Genomic DNA, 21,556 nt, shown 5'->3' on the forward strand with positions numbered 1-21,556 from the left:
CACTGAAAATCCGGTGAGATTCAGAGCATCGGAGTTTTTAAGACTTTCCTAAAAGAATGTATCTTCTCTTACAGCTATAGGGTCAGTATATAAGAACTCAGTTTTTTAGTCTTCAAGTGGCAAAACAACTACAAAACTTCATATTCACATCAGGGATTTTATGTGAAAGGCCAATGCACTCAAATCCTCCAATTTCCAGAATCCTATTCTCAATCACAAACCTCCAAATCCCATGGAGTGCCACTTCTGTCAAAGCAGCCCCTCCTCCCCTTGCCTAGAGATCCTATACTGACTTGACCTGAGGAAGTTACCTCGTGGGGACTCTAGAGGAATTAAGGATTGGTGGACACCTAGACCATTACATCCAAACACACCAAGGGAACAATAGTGGAGCATAGGGAGCAATAGCTTACACACTGTCAGAATTGCAACTTTGGGTAGTTATATCAGCTGAAACCTAAGGGTGTGTATGGGAATAGGTTATAAGGGTGTTAAACTAGGGAAGAAGAAATGGAATTACATTGGTCCAAGATCATCAGTGATAGAGCCCTTACTATAGAGGTTCAGGTGGACTGTGTAGTCTCAAGTAGGAGTAAATCCATTATTTGTCTAAACAGGAGTTCAGTGTTGGCCTACATTAAGTGAGGATGCCAGAACCTCTCATGTAGAAGAAAGAACCCAAAGACTTCAAAAGACCTACGTGTACGGCATTGGATTTAGTAGTCTGTCCCACTTCACACACTCCTGGTGTCAGCAGCTACCTACGTGTGTGGCCCAACAACTGCTCACCTCCATTGCACCACCATCTACCTTGCTTTCTCCCCCAGGATGAAGACCTGTGAGTCCACTTCTACTTCTACTTCTACTTCTACTTTGGCTCAGGCACCAATCTAGAGTTGCTAAGGTAATTACCCTCTGGCCAGAGTGTGATTGGAATATTAGAATTCTCCTATTCTGTGCCTCATATGGCACCTTCTAAGTGGTTCCCTCAGAGGGTTCCAGAAGTGCTTAGTTAGCCCCAGTTTCCAGCAGTGAGGACTCCAGGTTTCACCACAAGCAGATGCCAGCAGTGCCCCTCGGGGTCCTTCCCATTGTATGTGTGGTTGCTGCCACCATCCTTCTGTCTTCATCTGACGGCTTTTCCTGGCCACTGGAGGCCACTCTACTTGCACACAGGCCTGAAAATGCCTGAGGATTCACATCCTGAAGCCACCCTAGCCTGGGTCTGACCATTGTGTACAAATACCCCACTGCCTCAGCTACTTGAGTGGAATACTCGTGAGCTCATGTTCTATGTTAGCTCCCAGAGTTATCCAAGCCTTTTAAGCCCTGGTTGCCCAAAGCGTTAATGTGTTTGATAATGTACCACGTATTTGGAAGATCCCGGGAAATCCTGGCAAAGGAATGGGGGAAGTAAGGGAGGGAAAGGCAACAGGACTTCTAGATTTACTTCTAGATGCAACTTTAAGATACTTGTTACTGCAAACGATCTTAAGCAGATGCTCAGAATGGAAATCTAGGGTAAAAAACTGACACATTAAAATGAACACTTTGTATAAACATAAAATCTCGAATCGGATGACACCAGCCCAGAAGTAGTTAAGTGTACTCTGCAGACACGAGCCAGTGGAAAGACTTCTTTGGGGGAAGCTATGGATTCAAAGGAGTTATTGGATTGGCTCTAGTTTGAAACCTAGTCGGCTATATGTGATTGGGTATAAGTAGAGGATTACAATGCCTGACACACTGGAGAGTACATCATTAGGACTCTTCCCTGTAGTTAATTGGGATGGGAAATAGGTGGATTAGTATCTCTAACACAGGACATTTGGCTATGTCTGGAGACAGTCTTGGTCACATACAAGGTGGAAGACCTTGCTCCTGGCATCCAGCAGATAAAAGCCAGTGATGCTGCTGAGCAAGGTGTACTGCCCAGGACAGCCCCATTGCAAAGACTTACCTGGCCCGATGCTACCCGTTGGGGATTAGAACTCTGGAATACCTATGGAGTCTTCAGTTATGCTGGCCTCTGGTTTATACTAATCACAACTATACAGATACAACAGCAACCCCCCAAGCAAGGGCACCCAGCTGAGACCAGTCAACCCACAGGACCATGAGAGAGCATAATGCCTCCTTGTTTTAAGTCACTGAGCTTTGGGATGGTTGATTACACAGCAACAGATAAGCAATAAGCTAACGTGGCTCTTTTTGCTCCCGATTAAAAAAAAAAAAAAACTTCACAAATGTTAAGTTTTTCCCGTGAGGTCTTTGAATATTTGTTCATTCAGGCTAACCTTCTATTTTTTCCCCCCTGAGGCCTTCCTAGGTCTGTGGAGGTTCTCCATTCATAAGAGTGGGAAGGGAATGTCCCTTTCAATACAGACTCTGCAGTAATTTCTGCTGCAACCATTGTCTTCCTCCCAAGAGGACACTAGTGCTAGAATCTTCACTACCTTATCAGACTGGTTAGTTTGATAGAATTTGGGAAAGGCAGTCACAAATTCAGAGCGCTAAGAATGCCTAACTATGCTCCAGTATATCTTTCCTATGAATCTAGGTATACTGAACGTGTTAATTTAGCATTAGCTATTTTCTCCTTATTGCAAATTGGATCATCACTTATCAATATAAAAAATAGCAATTTCATTTTTTTTTATTGGTGTTCAATTTACTAACATACAGAATAACCCCCAGTGCCCGTCACACATTCACTCCCACCCCCCACCCTCCTCCCCTTCCACCACCCCTAGTTTGTTTCCCAGAGTTAGCAGTCTTTACGTTCTGTCTCCCTTTCTGATATTTCCCACACATTTCTTCCCCCTTCCTGTGCCTGGAATCAGTCTTTCCGTGCCACCTTTGTTTGTATTGCCCTGAAATCAAAATGGAAGATTAAAGACCTAAGAAACTCAGTAGTTTATCCTTTTAAGTAACATGTAGGTGAAGTGAGGGAAGTGAGGGGGTTTTTTGTTTTTGCTTTTGTTGTTGTTGTTTATTTTTTGTTTAAGCCCAGTCTGAGAGAGTTGGGCATTTGTTTTGTCTTAAGTGGGTTTAAAGTACTGGTTATCCTTCATCTTTGCTAATACTGTCTTTCACAATAAAGTGCAGTGCTTTCTACTGTTCATCGATGGGGGCAAGACCAGCACAGTCACGTATGGCTTAGAAGTGGTTTCCTGGAGACCTTTCTTCCAAACAGGAAAGTAGTATAAAAAACGACCATATTTTGGCCAATTATATTGCTATAAATGAGTTACTTATAGCCAGTAAATCACAGTATTGTTGCAAGTAGTAAATCTGATCATGCATGAATAGAATCCTTAATTCCACATGTCTACAAGCTAAACATAGTATTAATACTTTTATTTCCAAAGATGTCACTTATTCATGAGACAGAGACAAACACGGGCAGAGGGAGAAGCAGGCAGGCTCCATGCAGGGAGCCTGATGTGGAACTCGATCCCGGGTCTCCAGGATCACGCTCTGGGCCAAAGACGGGTGCTAAACCACTAAGCCACCCAGGGATTCCAATACTTAAGTTTTCAGACGATATCCATTGTTCAGAGAATAATAATGTCAAATATGCTAGAACTGAAATTGCCATTACTAAACTAAGAAGTCTGGAGTCTACTATCACAGAAGCTTGAAGTGAGTTTCATTATAAGAGTAGGAAAAACACACTAGATCTGTACTGGGCTTTTTTTAAATTGGAGTTCAATTTGCCAAAACATAGCATAATCCCCAGTGCTCATCCTGCCAAGTACCCCCCTCAGTGCCGGGCTTCTGTACCCGGGCTTTCTGCTGGAGCACCTAATAACGCCCCACCTGGTTATCCACCCATTTCAGATGGTTGCAGCATGCCAATGAAGGAGTCAGAAGATGGCTGGCTCAGCAAACACTTCTGGCTCTAACAAGAAGTTACAACCTCTAGCTTTGCCTTTGTCAGTGACAAAGCTGCTACTTCACAGTCCCAAGTTAAGTAAATACACCCACTCCATCCTGGAAGTGTAGGAGAGCCTGGTGTTCTCCCTGGAAGGATGGTGCCCAGAGGAGCAAAGAAGGAAGGGGCCAACTGAGCATGCATGACTTATTCCCAAATTTACCATTCAAATTTCTCACTGATGCAAAATGCATGAAGACCTGGGACAAAGCCAGGAGTTCATGTTCACTGAACTCTACCTAGAAGGAAGCATCTGGAGCGAGGAAGAAAATTTCCCCATAATGCTCCTCTCACATGGGAAAATGACAGCCATGGTGGCACATCTGGAACTCCACACCCCTCTCCTACTTTCCTCCTCCCTTCCCCGCCTCTTCACTGTGTGTCCTCTCCCTTTGCCCAGCCTTCACGCATCAGCCTCAAGCTCTGCTCCTTGGTCTCCTTTCTCATTTATGCGCAGCCTCCTAGGTGAGCTCATTTAGGATCTCTAATACCAGAAATGGACTTTGATAGTAAGGTTCCCTGAGATACAGAAAACTAAGTGTACTTTCTGAGAATCAAAAATATAGATAGTATAATGATCGTAAATGATAGAACACTGTAGCCATCAAAATGTCATTTTTAGTAGTGACATAATGCCCCATTATGATCTCACCCCTTTCATTGACGAATTGCTCCAGCTGATGGGAGTGCTGGTGGTGGCTCTCAGCTATGTCCCTCTTTGCATTGACCTTGGCTGAAGAGTGTTACTTCACCAAGGTTTAAGGTTACATTCCCCGCCACCCCCCACTCCAGGATTGTAAGGGGCACAAACCAGCCTCCTTGCCTCAAACCAACGATTCTGATAGAGTGAAGAAAGAGTATTGGACAGGAGAGGTTGGACTTCCAGCCCCGTGGGGAGCTCTGGACCTAGATGGATCATCAGTTCTTGCTGTATATAATTCTCCATCTTGGAGCCCATTTCCATGGAAGCCAACTTGCAACATTCCAGACAATGAACAAGTCTGTTTTAGACCAAGAATACAAAAATTCAACATCAGGAATTCTGGTAATGCAATGAATTACATGAAAACTAGATTAATGGCTATCAAACTGGTATTTCATACAAGTCAGCAGTGATTCCTAACAAAAATTGTTTAAACCAGGATTAAAAGGACTTCTGGTCCTGGGCTTTAATGAAATTGCCCTTAAAATCTCAAAGCTCTGGTAGCTATAGTACTTGCTATTATATAAAGACTATAAGAAGTAGTAACAAGCATAAGATAACAAAAATACTCAGAACAAATATTTGAAAGGGAGACCATCTTTATTTATAGACACTATAACTGCATAACCATAAATCCAGAAAAACCTGGAGATCTCACTGAAATTTTGGGGGTTTGGCTTTGTTTCTGGTTTTTTAACCTAACTTTAATGTCTTATAGTGAAGAACATTTACATGCTTGTGTCCAAAAATAGATTTTCTCTAGATTAACAAAAAGCTAGAAATGAAGAAAAAAATCCATTCACAGTTGTGGTAAATCTCTAAGATATCTAGACATTTGTCAAATGGTCCAGGACTAATATGGAAAATGTTGCTAAATCTTATTGGGAGGATCTAAAACTAGCCCTGAACAAATGACAAGATCTATTATGTCCCTAAATGGGAATACGTATAATTATGATCTTGCACATAACTTTTGAAAATTGATTTATAGTTTTGTTATCAAATTCTTGGTATAAACCTATAAATGCAACATAGTGTTTTCAATCATAATTCCAAGGATAATTCTTAAATTTAATCAAATCACTGAAATTTTTATGAACAAATGTTCAAATGAATACTCAAACTCAGAGTATTCATAAACAGACTCGTGGAGAATTTGCCCTGCCAGATATTAAGACTTATCACAAACCTATGAGGAAACAGCAAGATGTTGTCCAAGGAACATGCATATGCACTGTCCAGCACACACTCCATCTGCTGATTCTAGAGGGGAGCTATTCTTCACTGAGGTTACTAAGGCTCTGAAAGGACTCAACCTCCCCTCTGCCGTCAGCCCCAGGTTTGGGCAAAACTTGGGTCTCCACTTATACGTTCATTTCAACATCCTGATCCACAACTAGGTCTAGGCTTATTTTCTTTTTTTCCCCCCCTCTTTTGAACAAGTTGTAATACCTCACCAGTTTCTCCATTCATTCGATGAATAATGTGTATTCACCTTTATGAGAATCCTGATTCAGACTAAAAAGTTAAACAATTTGAGGCCTTCCACCAGGATGCCCGATGGACACACCTCACAGTCCTTTTAAACTCCACCAGAGAAATGCCCCTCATGGGCTATTTTAGCCCATCTGTCTCTTAAGTCACATGGCTAAATCCAAAACGGCAATAAAACATCGCTGTTCTTCTAATTTTAATTTTCCTCTCTGTTTTGCTTTTTTGGCTTATTTGTGGCCTTTATTTTTTTTAATTTTTTATTGGTGTTCCAATTTACCAACATACAGAATAACACCCAGTGCTCATCCCATCAACTGCCCCCTCAGTACCCATTCACCCCTACCCCCCGCCCTCTTCCCCTTCCACCACCCCTAGTTCATTTCCCAGAGTTAGGAGTCTTTATGTTCTGTCTCCCTTTCTGATACTTCCCACACATTTCTTCTCCCTTCCCTTAGATTCCCTTTCACTATTATATTCCCCAAATGAATGAGAACATATAATGTCTGTCCTTCTCCGATTGACTTACTTCACTCAGCATAATACTCTCCAGTTCCATCCATGTTGAAGCAAATGGTGGGTATTTGTCGTTTCTAATGGCTGAGTAATATTCCATTGTATACATAAACCACAGCTTCTTTATCCATTCATCTTTGGATGGACACCGAGGCTCCTTCCACAGTTTGGCTATTGTGGCCATTGCTGCTAGAAACATCGGGGTGCAGGTGTCCTGGCGTTTCATTGCATCTATATTTTTGGGGTAAATCCCCAACAGTGCAATTGCTGGGTCGTAGGGCAGGTCTATTTTTAACTCTTTGAGGAACCTCCACACAGTTTTCCAGAGTGGCTGTGCCAGTTCACATTCCCACCAACAGTGTAAGAGGGTTCCCTTTTCTCCGCATTCTCTCCAACATTTGTGGTTTCCTGCCTTGTTAATTTTCCCCATTCTCACTGGTGTGAGGTGGTATCTCATTGTGGTTTTGATTTGTATTTCCCTGATGGCAAGTGATGCAGGGCATTTTCTCAAGTGCGTGTTGGCCATGTCTAGGTCTTCCTCTGTGAGATTTCTCTTCATGTCTTTTGCCCATTTCATGATTGGATATTTGTGGCCTTTATAAGCAACTTCTTACTAGTAGCAATGATTGGAAACTTGGTTTTATGATCTCACCATTGAGTGATCGTGATAAATTGACAAATGCTTTATAGAGATTATGCTCTATTGAATGAGAGAAGGCAGAGAATCTTATTTGTTAGTCTTTGCCTATTTTGATCTCAATCGGTAATTGTGTGCCCACCAGGAAGGAGAACATCTCTTTAATATTCAGACTGGTAAGTTTTGTGGGTCTGTTTACCCTTGACCCGTGACTAAAATTACAGAATTCTAAGCTCCCTATATGTCTGTAATTCAGAAAGCCTTTTACCTCTAAGTAGTAATGTTCTTCTATGTCCAAATGATATTAATAAACTATATTAATATAATAATATAAAGCATCTCAAAGCAAATGAGCTCTTTTCTGATTATCTCCAACCTAAAAAAGCACTCATAAATAGAATACTCCTAATTCTGAGAAAATGAGAAAATGACAATACATCAAATATGCTGAATCTAAAAGTTCCTTAAACCATCCCTATTACAAAACCAACTCTGTAAATAGACCATCCATAGTCTAGAGGAAAAAAAGTTCGCAAACCCTATGGTCTGAGAATAGGGACTTGTATCTAGATTACATAAAGAACTCTTGAACTCAACAAAGACAACTCGAAGATGGACAATGGACTTAAGACATTTCTCCCAAGCATATGTACACATGGTCAATAAGCACATGAAAATCTGCCCCAAATCCTCTTTAGAGTAATGCAAAACAAAGCCACAGAGATACCACTTCACACTCACCAGAATAGTTGAAATTCCAAAAGTCAGATAACATAGAAACACTGGAATTCTCCTACTTTTGCTGGCGGGAAAATAAAATGGCAAGGCCACTTTGGCAGGTTCTCAATCTTCAACACAAACTCTTTTCCAGAGTTACCTGTGACTCAGCAATTCCACTCCTAGGTGTCTACCTGAGAGAAACTTCTATCCACATAAGAACTTACATGAATGTTCATAGTATATTTATAATAGCCTCAAAGCTGAAACATCCCAGGTGTCCATCACCTGATGAATATGTGAAACACTCTGGTTATCCATACAATGGAATGTGGTGAGCAATAAAGGGGAAGGATGGCTTGATCCATGCCATGACTTGGTGAACCTAAAACATCATGCTTGATGAAGGAAGCCAAACACAAAGGCAAACTTACATGCTTATTAATATGAACAATGGGCAAAGCAATGGGAGACAAAGATTAGTGGTTGCCTGGGGCTGATGGAAGTAATTGCTTTTAGGGGTGATGGAAATGGTCCAAAACTTGATTTTTTTTTTTTTTACATAACTATAAATACTCAAAATTGCATTATACATGGAACACTGAATTTTCTTATGTACATCTCCAAGCTACTTTTAAAAAGCCAAACCAAATATTTTAAGAATTTAAGTTCCCATAACTTAATCTTCAGCAAAGACTAATATTTTCAACTCAAAAAGCTATAGCTTGGATTTATTAGTGTTAAGTATAATGTTTACATTTTACATGATCTTAATCATGGAGGAATAATGGCTCTTTTGAGCAGGAAACCTATAGCAACTTAATATACACGAGTAGACTATACACTTTTAACCTGAATCGTTATGATGATATTGTATTTCAACACTTTATTTTGTATTTTGTCAACTCAAATGACTTCAAGATCTTTAGATGATGTAAAACCTTGGTCTTCTACTGAGTTAATGAACTCCCTGGGTGCCTGGATGCTTTCTAAGTAAAATAGAATCATGACAAAGGCATTACTAAGCTTATTTTATATGCTACAGAGAGGCTATATCTTTGAGTCTGTTAAAAATATGTTCGTCTTTGACGCTGAGAAGTTGTATAAGGAATATAGCAAAAGCTGTGTTATGCGTATTCATGAGCTCTGATAGATAAAATGCTGGCATATGGCCGGCAGTTCTATTACCCTCCACCTCATTGTCTCTGTGAATGTGCTAACTACTTTGTTTTAAAGTTACTAGTCTGTTGAGACTGCACTTGGGAGCAATGGTCTCAGAGAAATACAACTATGCTTCTGTTTTGCAAATGAGAGTAATTTTGACCCAGAGCATTGTGTCCGGGGTATTTTCTTTGTTCTCCAAACCCCTGAACGCTCCTCAGAGTTCTTGAGGACTGGACTGTTGTGTCCAATCTGAGACTATTTACGTGAATGTGGTAAGAAAAAAAAGTAAACTTCAGGCCTATAAGGTAGGTGACTCCCCTCGGTGCACCTATGTGCATAATCAGGTTGGAACTAATGAGACCAGCCTTACTCTGTAATCAAGAATCCCTTTAAGGTACACTTAAGAGTGAAAGTAGAGAGACACTGGGGCAGGGGGAATGTATGCCTCAGTGGGAAATGAAAGGTTATATCCATAGCACTCCCTCTGAGTTGGATTCTGACTTCATGGGAGCTGTTGGACAACCCCAAATTTGTCGACCTCTAAAAAGACAAAATAATTCTGTGAAATGCAAATAAGCCCCCACCCTCCCCAAAACACCATTTCTGCACGATGTGCATGTTCCCTGCACTGTTTCTGATCTGTAAATGTGAGTGTTCTTTGAATTCTTCTCAAACTGTCCATAGCAGGCCGCCTCCATTTTTCTCATTTAGTGAAAATATTCAAGGTTTCATCTCCACATCTGTGAGCATCATGACTTACCTTTTCCTGAAATTGTCCTAATACTGTCTTGTTGTCCTGACTAATGTACCTTTGGAAGCTCACCCTAGGATGAAGGCTGCATTTCAGCTCACTGGGGAAAGGACTGCCCGGTTTGTGACAGTTGCTGGTGTAACGGGTTCCCATCTGGAAGAGCGCACTCGAGGCCGCCTAGAGCACACCGTGTGCGAAAGTGAGCTCTGAGTTAAAGGCTTAAATGTACAAATGTGAAAATGCAAAGATTTAAGTATAAGAGTAAACATGAATAATGAATCTGTTTGCAGAACATTTAGGAAAAATTCTAATAAGCCTGGTGTGCTGAAGATCTTATGAGCAGGACAGGAAAGTGAGCCACCTGCATATTAAGGATGCTAACTTTCATCTTCCCTGTGGGTTACAGAAGACTCTGGCTCATTGTTATTAAAAGGACGAACATTCCCTCAGGCTGCTATTTGTGTTTTAACTTTATAGTGCTTATTATTACTCAAAATTTTAAACTCTTGAGTCAAATTGTCCTTACTGTACAGCTTCTGGGTTTCCTGCCTTGCTAAGGAAAGTCTCTACCATACCAAATTTTCCTAACCATAGGTAGAGTGAGTTCTCTATAGACCTAATGAATAGAAAGCCAGAGCATGTGTTGGGGACTTTTTCTGGGGATAGGTTTTATTCTCTTGGCTTCTGTCGGCTTAGCTTCATTAAGCAAGCAATACATGTTCACTATAGAAAAATTACAAAAGAAATAGAACTTTCGAATACCTTATTTCTAGAAAGATGCATTAGAAACTAGCTGAACTGACTGCCTGTGTGGCTGGGGACCCGGTTGGTCGGTGGGGGACAGGAATGGAAGAGAAACTTTTTATTGAATTCTCTTGTACCTTTTTGAATTTTGGATCACATGAAATTGTTCATGCAATGGTTTTTTTTTTTTAATTTTTGTAGATTTCTTTATTGGAGTTCGATTTGCCAACATATAACACCCAGTGCTCATCCCATCCAGTCCCCCCGCTCCGTACCCAGTCACCTCATCTTCCCACCCACCTCCCCTACCACCACCCCTTGTTCGTTTCCCAGAGTTAGGAGTCTCATTTTTTGTCTGCCTCTCATATTTCCCACTCATTTTCTCTCCTTGCCCCTATAATCCGTTTCACTATCTTTTTTTATATTCCCCGCATGCAAAGATTTAAATGAGACTCTTCCTGTCCCAAGGGCATTCCCCTCCCTCCACTCATTGTGTTAGGCACCAAGTTGCCTGTTCTTCTCTCCAGCAGCTCCTTACTACCAGATTCCTAACACAGCCCACACCACAGCTTTGTGAGCAGGTCTGTGTGGCTCGTGTGCCCAGCAGTGTAGGCATCAAACGCGCGGGCTTTGGCATCAGCCCGACTTCCCTCTGCATCTGTGCCCTTGACGACAAAGGGAGCCATAAGGAGCTTGATGGCCACTCTGCTGGGTTTCCTCCTCCCAGAGTGCAGGCAGTTAATTCCAGACTTGGGGGCTTGTCCAAGTGGAGATGCTGTATGTAAAGTGTCTCCTATATAGTAGATGCTCGATAAATAATAGCTGTGATTACACCTGTCAATCAGGTATCTTCCAGAGCCTGGTGTCACAATTTGGTATTGACATTCTAGAACAGTATGTGGAGGAGGTGGGGGCGGTAGAGGAGCCTGTGCTGTGCATTATAGGGTGCTTAGCATCTCTGATCACTCCCCACTAGATGCCAGTTAACAACTTCCTGCCAACTCCCACTCTGGGAGCTGTGCCAACTAAAAATGGTCAAATATCTCAACTGAGGCCAATTTAGCTCCCATGGGAACCACTGATCTAGAGTCCAGGAAACTCAATTAGGTAGACTGGTATTAAGTCTTCACATGCATCCTGGTTCATTCCCCACATTGGCCAGCCTGGGCTTGCTGTTCTGGGGAGCAGCGGACCAATCCCTGCAGCTGAAGATAAAGCCAAATGTTCCCCCATCGGCCAGGCACAGGGTCAGGCTCTTCCTAGTGAGGTTATCATAGGAGTAAGCCCCCCTACCCCCATCTTCCAGGTACAAGACCACAAAGGGGGTCCAGGATTGGAGTCCAGGTCTGTCTCCCAAGCTTGCACTTCCCTAAAGTTTTAAAAATTGACTTATTTGAAAGGGAGCGAGGAGAAGAATCTCAAGCAGATTGCCTGCTGAGCACAGAGCCCCACATAAAGCTTGTGGCCAGAAAGCTGAGCATCTGACTCTTGATGACTGAGCTGCCCCGGAGCACCCCACCACCGCCGCCACCAAGCCTGCACTCCTATGTGACTGACGGGTGTTGCCTCAGAACAACAGCATGCATCCAGCCTTTGCTTTCCTGTGTTTCCAGGAATGTATTGAGAGGAGAACAAAAATAATAAAAACCCAAGGCTTTTATGTTGAGTGGTTTAAAAAAAAAAAAAATCCTGAGTTTCTAGCCTCGTCATCTGGTGGCCAGACAGGTGTCGGGGTCAGGCTCGGACCTGACTTCTTTGAAGTTTGGTGAATGAGCATGTGTCCCTGGCACAGAGCTAGGGTTGTCATGGATTTGGATGGGCCAGCCGAGAAGCCACCACCTCTTCCCACAGTGCCTAGGGGCCTGTGTCACCAGCTGCATCTGCCATTTCCACCATCCTCCAGGCTGAGGCATCCAGGGGCCTCCACAAGTAGTAGCTGGGTCTCCCCTATGAGAGAGGGCAGGACTTTGTGAACACTGTACAGAGCTGATGAGAGATTGGAGAAGCAAGTGTCTTTCTAGGACCTGTTCATGAATGGCTTTGAGAGGCCTTAAGCCTCTACAAACTGGCCTTTTCAACCCCTGTCAATAAGAATCCAAGGGGGCGGGAGGGTACCTAGGTGACTCGGTCGGTTAAGCATCTGCCTTCAGCTCGGGTCATGATCCTGGGGTCCTGGGATCAAGCCCCATGTCAGGCTCCCTACTCAGTGGGGAGCCTGCTTCCCTCTCTACCCCTCCCCCTGCTCATGTGTGTGCTCACTCCCTCTCTTGCACACTCTCTAAAATAAAAAATAAAATAAAAACTCTTAAAAACCCAAGGGATGGGCCAATCAACTAAAAAAATCCATCTAAGATCGTGCCGAGCAGATCTTCTGCCACAGGAGGACTGAACTCCCTGGGAACATGGAGCACTGGGCATCCAAGTACCCCTTAAAGTCATCTCCAGTGAGTGGAAGAGACCACTGGGGTCAATGCCTGGCCAAGCACGGTCTGTGCTCAGTGGGAACAGAACCTGCTACCGTGTCTGAACTCAAGAAGGGATGTGGGTGACATCATGTAGACCATGCATTTGAGTACAACCTGTCAAAGCAGAAGAAAGTTCCATGTCTGTCCAGGCGGAACATGCCTTCTGGTTTTGGAATCCTCGAGCAACATTGTGGAAGCGGGGGTTTACTCGGGCAAGGGGCCTAGCAGAAAAGAAGCTGGAAGGTGTCCTCCATCTAAGTGTGGACCTTCATAGTTCCTGATAATTCATCCGAGCTCTGCCCACCCGACAACCTGGTTGATCCGGGTCTCTCCCACGCCATGTGAGAATATCGCAGGAATGGTAGAGATGGTGTGCCTGTAAAACACAAAGTACCTGGCACAGAGTATATTTGCCATTGGAGACGACTTTAGTGAGCATTGCACCCCTAAGCCTTCTCCATCCCAGCCCCTGCTTCATTTTCCTGGCAGGCCTATAAAAATATCTTTTTTCTGGGCTATTTCCAGGACCTCTTTGAATGCTGTCTTGAATTTGGGCATTGGTCTGCCTGAGGGGAAAGACCACCAGTGTAATGGAGGATCACCCATTGGGCATTACTCCCTCCTTGAAAGGTCCTTAAGCCTTTGCACTGTGCTGTCCCAGTCCTGACAATATAAACATGCAGGGCTTTGGGAAGCCTTGCCCTCCCCTCTGGGTTAGGTAATCAGGGAATGAGGATTAAGGCCATTTCCTGAGCCGTGGAGCTGCAACCCCAGCTCTCCCTTCAAGCAAGAAGTGGACAGCCAGCTATAAATAGTGCTGTTCCCCCAGCAGCTCCCAGCTGTTAGTGCTTTTGGGATCCATCTTTTGGTCTGAGGCTTCATTCTTCCCAGGCAGCCAGCAGCCAATGACTAAGCAATGGGAGGTACCATGGCCTGGCTATGTCCAACACCACTTCTCCAACCAGCCATCTTTGCTCTGGAGCTCCTCATTAAGTCGACCAAAACTTGGTCAGATCTACTCATGATCTTAAGGTTTTCTCTGTCCAATGCTTCTTCCTTGTCACCAGTATTTTCCCTCAAACCTCATGCAATCCTTTTTCTTTCATGGTCTGTTTCCTGCAGCCCCCCATTCCTACTTTCCCTCAGCCAGTGGTATCTGGGGTGTATATGAAGAAGATGCTGTCCCTGTAGGCCCAGCCCCCACCTGAGCATGGAGGAGTTGGCCTTGCTCTGGGCTTTCCACTTGGCCATCCCTGGGCCTGGCCCCATTGGGAGGCCTTATCCAGAAAGCTTTACTTGCCGTGTGCTGACCTTCCACTACTGGCTATCATACTCTAAGAGGACTTTGGCCCTCAGCCCACACCATTCCTGCTTTCTCTTCCAAATTTTTAAAGTCCCGTCACATGACCTAGCCCTTCCTCCACACACACACCTGTCGTCTTGATTCCCATCAGAAACTACAGCTTTTATCAGCATGGATTTGTGAGAGACTCAGAGCATACCAGTGCTAATCTCCTCATGTGGACAAAGGAGTGAAAAAATCAGATACTCTGAGGCCTAGAAGAGAGAAAGGACAAGGACAAAGACAGTTACACAGCTGGCTGTGTGACCTGGGCGGAGACAGGGCAATAGGAGTGTGTTCTGAGAATCTTCCACCTGAGACATTGTCCCTCTTAAAGACAGCATATTACAGATGTCTCTGGTTCTTTTCTCCCTTGAATCTCCACTAAAACTGCAGAAAAGGATATATATATAATTTTTTTTTAAGCTCTAATCCAGGCGAAGAGGAATAGACAGCCACAGATCTCAGGAAGCAGCCAGGATAGCAGTACTTCCTTCTGTGAGGAAGTTGGGTACTAAGCAGACAGTAGGCAAAACCAGGAGCCAACCAGACATACACCACGGAATCCACAGAAGACTCCAAGGTCAGTGACACTGTGTACATCTAGAGGTGGAAATGGAGGCTCAGATATGGAGGATTCAGTGATTGCTGTTTAGAAGCAGCCCTGGAAGCCCCGGCCCCTGATGGCCTCTCTCCCTTCTCTCTGGTGGAAGACTGAAGGTTTATTTGCTGGAATGAGTGAGTCAAACTGGATCTCTAAGCTAGATGACCCCTGATCACTTAGGGACAGAAGTACCGTTAGAAAACCAGGGTGATAAGTGCTCATGCACACATGGAACGTGAGCTGTTTCTGCCTTTTTCCCCCTCTCTGCTCCCAAGCAGTGGCAGCCTAACCTCCTTCCTCAGGCATGAGTTAGAAAGTGTACAGCCCAGGAGCTCTGACTAGCCTCAGGGACCCCCCTGCATAAGGGGATCCTTCTAGTTCTGCCCACCCTGTGCTCAGAGACCCCATCGGCTCATCATTCCCTACCCTGAAACATTAACAGACAAGCAGAGGTAACCAGAAATCTGAGAGAAACGTCCAACAAAAAGCAGAGGCCAAAACAAACAAGCAGGAAAAAAAACAATATTGAAATCACTGAGACAAAGTAGGAAGAGATTTGGGGAAAATTAATATCCTCAAAGATGCTGCATTCATGACATAAAGTGGGATGCTTTTTTTTTAAAAGTGGAAAATGTTAGAGAACAAAAATGAACTCTTGGGATCTGAAAAATTTGGACACAAAAAAATTTCAATGGGAGGGCTCTCAGATGGTTAAGGAAATCTCCAAGAAGTAAGCAAAGAACAAAGAGCTGAATAATGAAAGATATGCAAATAGTAAAAGACCACCCGGAAAGTAGAAAATGTGAACAGTAAGAGACCCAGAAAGGGAAGCCAGAAAAGGGTATTAGATAAGTTTTTAAAATGTTTTTTCCAGAAATCAAAGACACACTTTGTTAGACTTCAAGGATTTGCTAAGTCCCTCGCACATATTTATCTCTATATGAGAATATAGAACAACAGACCGTGCATTTCCAGAGGAAAACAAACTCACCTACAGGATTAGATATTAGAAGGCCTTTAGATTTCTTAACAGCAACATTAGAAGAAAAACTCTAGAGCAACACCTTTAAGAATTTAAGGAAAATAATTTCCAAGCAAATTCTATTCCTATTCAAAATGTTAAAGTCAAGACTTTTATACGGAAAGAAGTCTCAAAACTTACCTCTCATGGAACAATTTTGCAGAAAGCTCCCACAGGGTCTGTTCCAACAAAGCAATGGAGCACATAGTGAAAGTGAGATTAGGGACACCAGACGTGACACACGTAAAGGTGAAGATACAGAATGACTTACTGCTGGGTACCAAGCAGCCTGGGTTGACTAGGGATGCATCAAACAAAATTTTGAGCATAGTCACTACAAGAGACCTACTTCCATTGTTGGAAAGATCCTGGGCTCATTTTTGTCTGAAAATGTCTTTGTTGTCCCACGAGATTGTTAGTTTTGCCAGTATGCCATCCTAAATTGAAAATAATTTTCCTTCAAAACCTCTTAAAATAGAGCAAGTATAGCTTAAATGTTTTGGACACTATTATGTAAATATTTGCTGGGTCCTTTCTAAACTAAGCTATTCACTGGCTAACTCGGTGCTTTGTGTCAACAGCTTCATTATGAAAGTTTGAAGATATTCTCATTAACTGAGGTGAATATTGTGGTTTATAGTTTCAATCACATTTTAATCAAGGTACAATTGAGGAAACCTAGTGCTTATGAGGATCTATTTCTACCCAAAGCAAACACGTGAGATCTACAACTCAATGATTATTTTTTGCTTTGTCTTTTTGTAAACAAAAACGTCTAAAACTGGTGTCTGTAAAGACCTCTGAACTCCTGAAGAAGTCAGATACTCGAGCAAAATTGGATGGATTCCTGGCTTTGTCTACAGACTGGAAGAGGCTTCTCTCCGTTATTGTAGGTCCCTGAATTCAAGATCTAAAGAAACTCCCTACTGTCTTCGACCACCCGGACTATCTCGGTACCTTCTGTTATTGAGGATTATTTAAGCTTTCTGTGCCCCAGATTGGGGATGATAATAGTACCTGCTTCAGATGGTGGCAATTAAAGCAGATAATGTATATAAAGCACTTGGAACAGGCCCAACACCTAGTTAGTGCCACCGACGTGTTTGCTATATAAGTTCAGGGGTGGATGAAGTAAGAGAAAATGGTTTGCCATAAAGGACGATTCCCCAAATATCTATTCTTCTCTTCTGAAAGGAAGTCCTACTTTTTTCATTTAGCCATTTGAATCCACAAACATTCAGTGCCCTCTGCGTGATGGGCACTCTGATGCTGAGCACAGGGCCCTGGTGATGAGAAGTCAGATTCCGCTCTCGGGAGCAGGGCATGTTGTCCACTTATGAACATTTATGAGAAGATATTAACCAAATGAGTGTTATGACAGATCACAGCATAACAGTACAAGAAGGAAACCATTTTTTGAGGGAGTGGGAGGGCGTGGTCAAGGAAGCCCTCTGAGACCTGAAGGATGGGTAGGGGTTGACCAGGCCCCAGGAGGGTATGTTCCATGTGGACCAAAAAACAGGGCCCAGATCCTAGAGTAGGAGAAGACCGGGTGCCCTGAAGGTGCCAAGAGAAGATTGCAGCCGGGGTGCAGAGAGCCAGGAGGAGCATGTCGGAGGTTGGGCCAGGCCTCACAGGGTTCCTGGCAAAGGCTCAGGGCAAAAACCTATTGATGGCTTCTCATTGGCTGGTGGTGGTGCATTGTCATCAACCAGAGAAGGCATGTACTACTGTGTCACTCAGTCTGATTCAAGAAGCTTTGACTTAGAGCAGTGATCAGTAACCTCTCAAATCTCAGGAGCCGATGCTAGGTAAGCAGAGTTTGCCAGTCTTTCAAGTCCCCTTCAGACCTCAGGGCCTGAGCCCCTAGGAGAGGTTTAGCTGCATGACCTCATTCTGATTGCTCTGGTTCACCTAGGGGCAGGGGGAGGGTGACAGGCTCAGGGTGGGCCCTGGTGCTACTACTTCTGTGCTGCTGGTTTGGTTCTGAGCTGCCTGCCCGGCTCCTGAAGGCTGCCTGGTACAGTGATACTCAATAGGTTGTTTGTTGAGCCAGTGAAAGCAGACACCAGATTTATTGTCGATGAGGTGAGGGATGTCTAGGCAAAGGGAACAATGTGTGCAAAGGCAGGACTGTGCGGCCCCAATCCCCTGCCTGGCATCACTGATTAAATATAGGCTTCTGCTCACTCTTTCCTGCCAGGCCTCTAAGAGGAGGTGGCTTGTGAGTTGACATTGTCATTATAATAATTAAGCGTGCCTCGGGAAATACAGACCCTACCGAGAGGTGCAGAGGAGGAGCGCTTATCTCCTATTTTAATTATTATTAAATGTTCAGTAATTGTGCTGGGCCCTGGGGGTGCAATCTGTCAAGCAATTAGACTCAGCCAGGCTTTCAGAGGGAATCATTGGGGTGAGGGGGAAGTGGTATTTCTAGGCTGTGAGCTCCCCAAAGTACGACAGGGTCGGGAAGAGGGCACAGGGACAGGAGGGCCCAAGTGGCTCTCCCCTCCTCCCCAGAGCCTGGACCTGGTGACCTGTTTGGGCATCTCCCAGAGTGCTGAGGCCATGGAGCATCCTGCATGGTAAACCTAGGTGACTTCGCCCTGGGGTTCCATGGGTGCCCATCGGCCAGGGACTGGGGGGTCCCAGTATGAAGGACATTCAGTGCTGAAAATCCGGGAAGTCACGGGCTAACCGGAATGACGTCTGCTGTCTCCCACAACACCAGTGGGGCCAGACCCAGCAATCCTTTCAAAGGCTCATGAAACCTGTTGTCCCTCTGCAGAGGCCAGAGTGGCCCTGCTTGCCCCCTGCCTCCGTTCCTGTCTCACATCTTCTATTTTTTAGGTGGGTCCCAGGTCCACCTGTCCTGTCCATGGGGCTCCAGTAGGGGATGGACTAAACAGCCAATGGTTTCCTTGGAGTCCAGCAAAGGAGCCATTAATGCAGATGGAAGACCAGGGTCTGATTGCGGGACATCTTTTCCATTCTGGGGCCTCGGAGGGCCTGGGGGCAGGGGGGCTACTGGAGACCACCACCATTCCACGGCCAGGCAGGGTGTGCTCAGGGGTCAGCCTACATCCTGTTCTCTCCCCACCCTCCATGTCCTACCACTGACTGCCCCCCACAGAAGCCACAGGAGCCCAGGGGATGCAGTCCACGGGGTGGCCGGCCCCCTGGCACAGAGCAGAGAAGGGTACGTGGCAAACAAACCTGGGGAACGGCCAGCTCGCATTTCCAGAAGGAAGTTGTCCCAGAACCCAGCCTCGGAGCTTGAGTGCAAGAACCCAAAGCCAAACTTGTACTTCTTCCAAGGTTGTGAGTAGCCGACAGGGGATGGTCCTCCAAGCCACACAGACCTAGGAGTGACTCCTTGCCTTACCCACTCTCCGTGTCCTCGGCGATCACACGAGGCTAACGATGTCTGCTGTATAGGGGAAGGGTATCGAGGGCTGTGGCGAGGGGACAGGGGCCTGCAACCTGTCTGCCAAATGACAGGGGTAGGTGAACACGTCCCTCTACTCCACTCTCCTCACCTTGAAGTCCCTCCTGTCCCACCTGTTCTCCATGTAAAGCCTAGCAGAGCACCTGCCATAAAATATTGACTTCTGGACCCTGCTGGTTTCTGGAAGAGCTTAGGATTAGGTAACTTGACTGACTCCCGTCTTTGACAGGTACCTTCTGATCTTCATGTGCCAGATGGGGCATGGTTAGGATTGGAAGTGTTGAGAAGGTGCCCGGCATCCGGAGAGCATTCTGCGAGGGCTGTGGCAGTTACCACTCTGTTCTGATCCCTAGTATGAGGCCAGAATGAAAACCTCCCATACAGCACATAGCAAGCTTCCCAAAAGCCTACTAGCTCCATTCTATGGAGGAGCCACCTGTGGTCAACGTGGCTCCAGTTCCCACTCAGCCAAACCCTAATCCAGGTGCTGCTGGGAAGGGATTTTGTAGGTGTAATGAAAGGCCATAACTGGGTGATGTCCCCAAGGAAGACCCACCAGCCGTGGACAGCGGCACCAGCCTGCAATGGAGAATACCAGTCTGTCCTTCCTGGTGGCTCCCCCCCACCCCCCCATGGATTCTAGACTTGCTGAGCCAGAGTTGTGACCTCACAATTGTGTAAACCAACTCCTTGAGATAAATCTCTTCATGCCTCAGTCTTCCTGGTTCTGCTCTGGTCCAGCACCTGAGCCTCTGAGAGGTTGAGGGACTTGCCTGGGGCTTGCTCAACAAGCGGTGGAGACCCAGGCCCATCTGACCCCAAGCCCTATGCATCTGCTCAAACCGGGAGAGGTCACAAGGCCCAGGATAAGAGGACACTGGTTATGCCCCCCACCATGTGTCCCAGGGACTTCGTACCTGGCTCCCCCATCATACCCAGCACTGCAACCTACACCGTGCAGGTGGTGGATGTTTATCCCAAGAATGGAGGAGCAGCCACTGCTACTGGAAGATGGGGTTGGAGGATAGCCCTGCAACTTGAGGGAGCAGGCCCTGTGCCCACTCAGAGAATCCCTCCGGGAAAATCCCCTCCCCCCACCTGCTAACACCTTTTACAAGATGCCACCCACTCCCCCTTCAGAAACTGTCTATTCCTGGTGCTGCACTGGGGCATTGTCATGGCAACGGGACAACACGAGAGGCCAGGCGAGCCGGCTTGTTTCTCTGATGGTTCTGTGGGGACCTCATGGTACACAGAGCGGCTATGCAAGCCGCTGCCATCTGCTCTGAGCTGGGACTCCAGGCCCCTTCTTCCTTCTCTCCCTCACTGGACTCCATCTCGCCCCAGGCCTGGGACCTTGGCTCCCTGGCACAGGGCCTAGGAGAAATGCTGGCCAAGAAGAGCAGAAAACCCAAGTTGATCCTGACACTGAAGCCTGGAGCTGGGCTGGCCCCACCAGTGCTGGGTGGAAACCTCGGTGCTGCTGCCCGTGAAGCCACCCTGCCGGGTGGGGGGGTGCTTCCGAGGGGAGCAACCAGAGCTGACCTCCCCCTGCCACCTCAGACCGGAGCTGGAGGGGGCCGACCTTCCTGAAGCTGAGTGGCTAGCAGCAAGGCAGCTGGACCTTCTGGGAGGGCAGGGCAGGGCCCGGGTGCCGCCTCAGGGTGATGTGTGTCCTGTGTGTCCAAGGTCAACACCCCATCCCTCAGGGTCCTTCTCCACCCCCGATCTACCAGTGGGTCTGAGTTGGCACTACCCAGGGGAGTGAGGGCAGATCCCCCCACCATCTACAGGGGCAGAGAGAGGTGCAGGGGGCTGTAGGGCTACGCATTACCATCCCACCCCCCTCTGCCCCACAGACCCCAGCCCGCGGCCATGCTAGTTCTGTCAGCCGGGACCCTGCGGGAGAGGAATCCAATTGCTTCTCCTTAACCTTGTGCATCCTGTGGCAACTCCAGGTCCATGCAAGGGCAGGGAGAGCCAGCACTGGCTGACCTGGCTGGCCCCAGTCCTCCC

General features: G+C 45.7%; 2 long non-coding RNA genes across 4 annotated transcripts in view; both read right to left on the reverse strand.

Moving 5' to 3' along the window:
• The window catches only part of LOC112662446 (uncharacterized), a 59,588-nt gene extending 58,726 nt beyond the window's left edge, over positions 1-862 (reverse strand). The window contains exon 1 of the long non-coding RNA XR_003138540.3: positions 790-862. This is a non-coding gene — a long non-coding RNA (uncharacterized LOC112662446). The remainder of the gene's footprint in view (positions 1-789) is intronic.
• Positions 863-10,994: 10,132 nt separating this feature from the next.
• LOC112662132 (uncharacterized) lies at positions 10,995-20,172 on the reverse strand. 3 transcript variants are annotated; one of them, XR_007401615.1, is made up of 4 exons: positions 20,097-20,172; positions 19,309-19,889; positions 13,240-13,501; positions 10,995-12,607 (listed from the first exon to the last, which is right to left on the reverse strand). It is a non-coding gene; the product is annotated as an uncharacterized LOC112662132 (long non-coding RNA). The 3 variants fall into 3 exon arrangements; XR_003138221.3 differs by having other exon boundaries at positions 19,774-20,157; XR_003138222.3 differs by having other exon boundaries at positions 19,309-20,157.
• Positions 20,173-21,556: the final 1,384 nt, after the last annotated feature.

Source organism: Canis lupus, chromosome 13, assembly GCF_003254725.2.
Source record: "Canis lupus dingo isolate Sandy chromosome 13, ASM325472v2, whole genome shotgun sequence".
Classification (NCBI taxonomy): domain Eukaryota; kingdom Metazoa; phylum Chordata; class Mammalia; order Carnivora; family Canidae; genus Canis; species Canis lupus.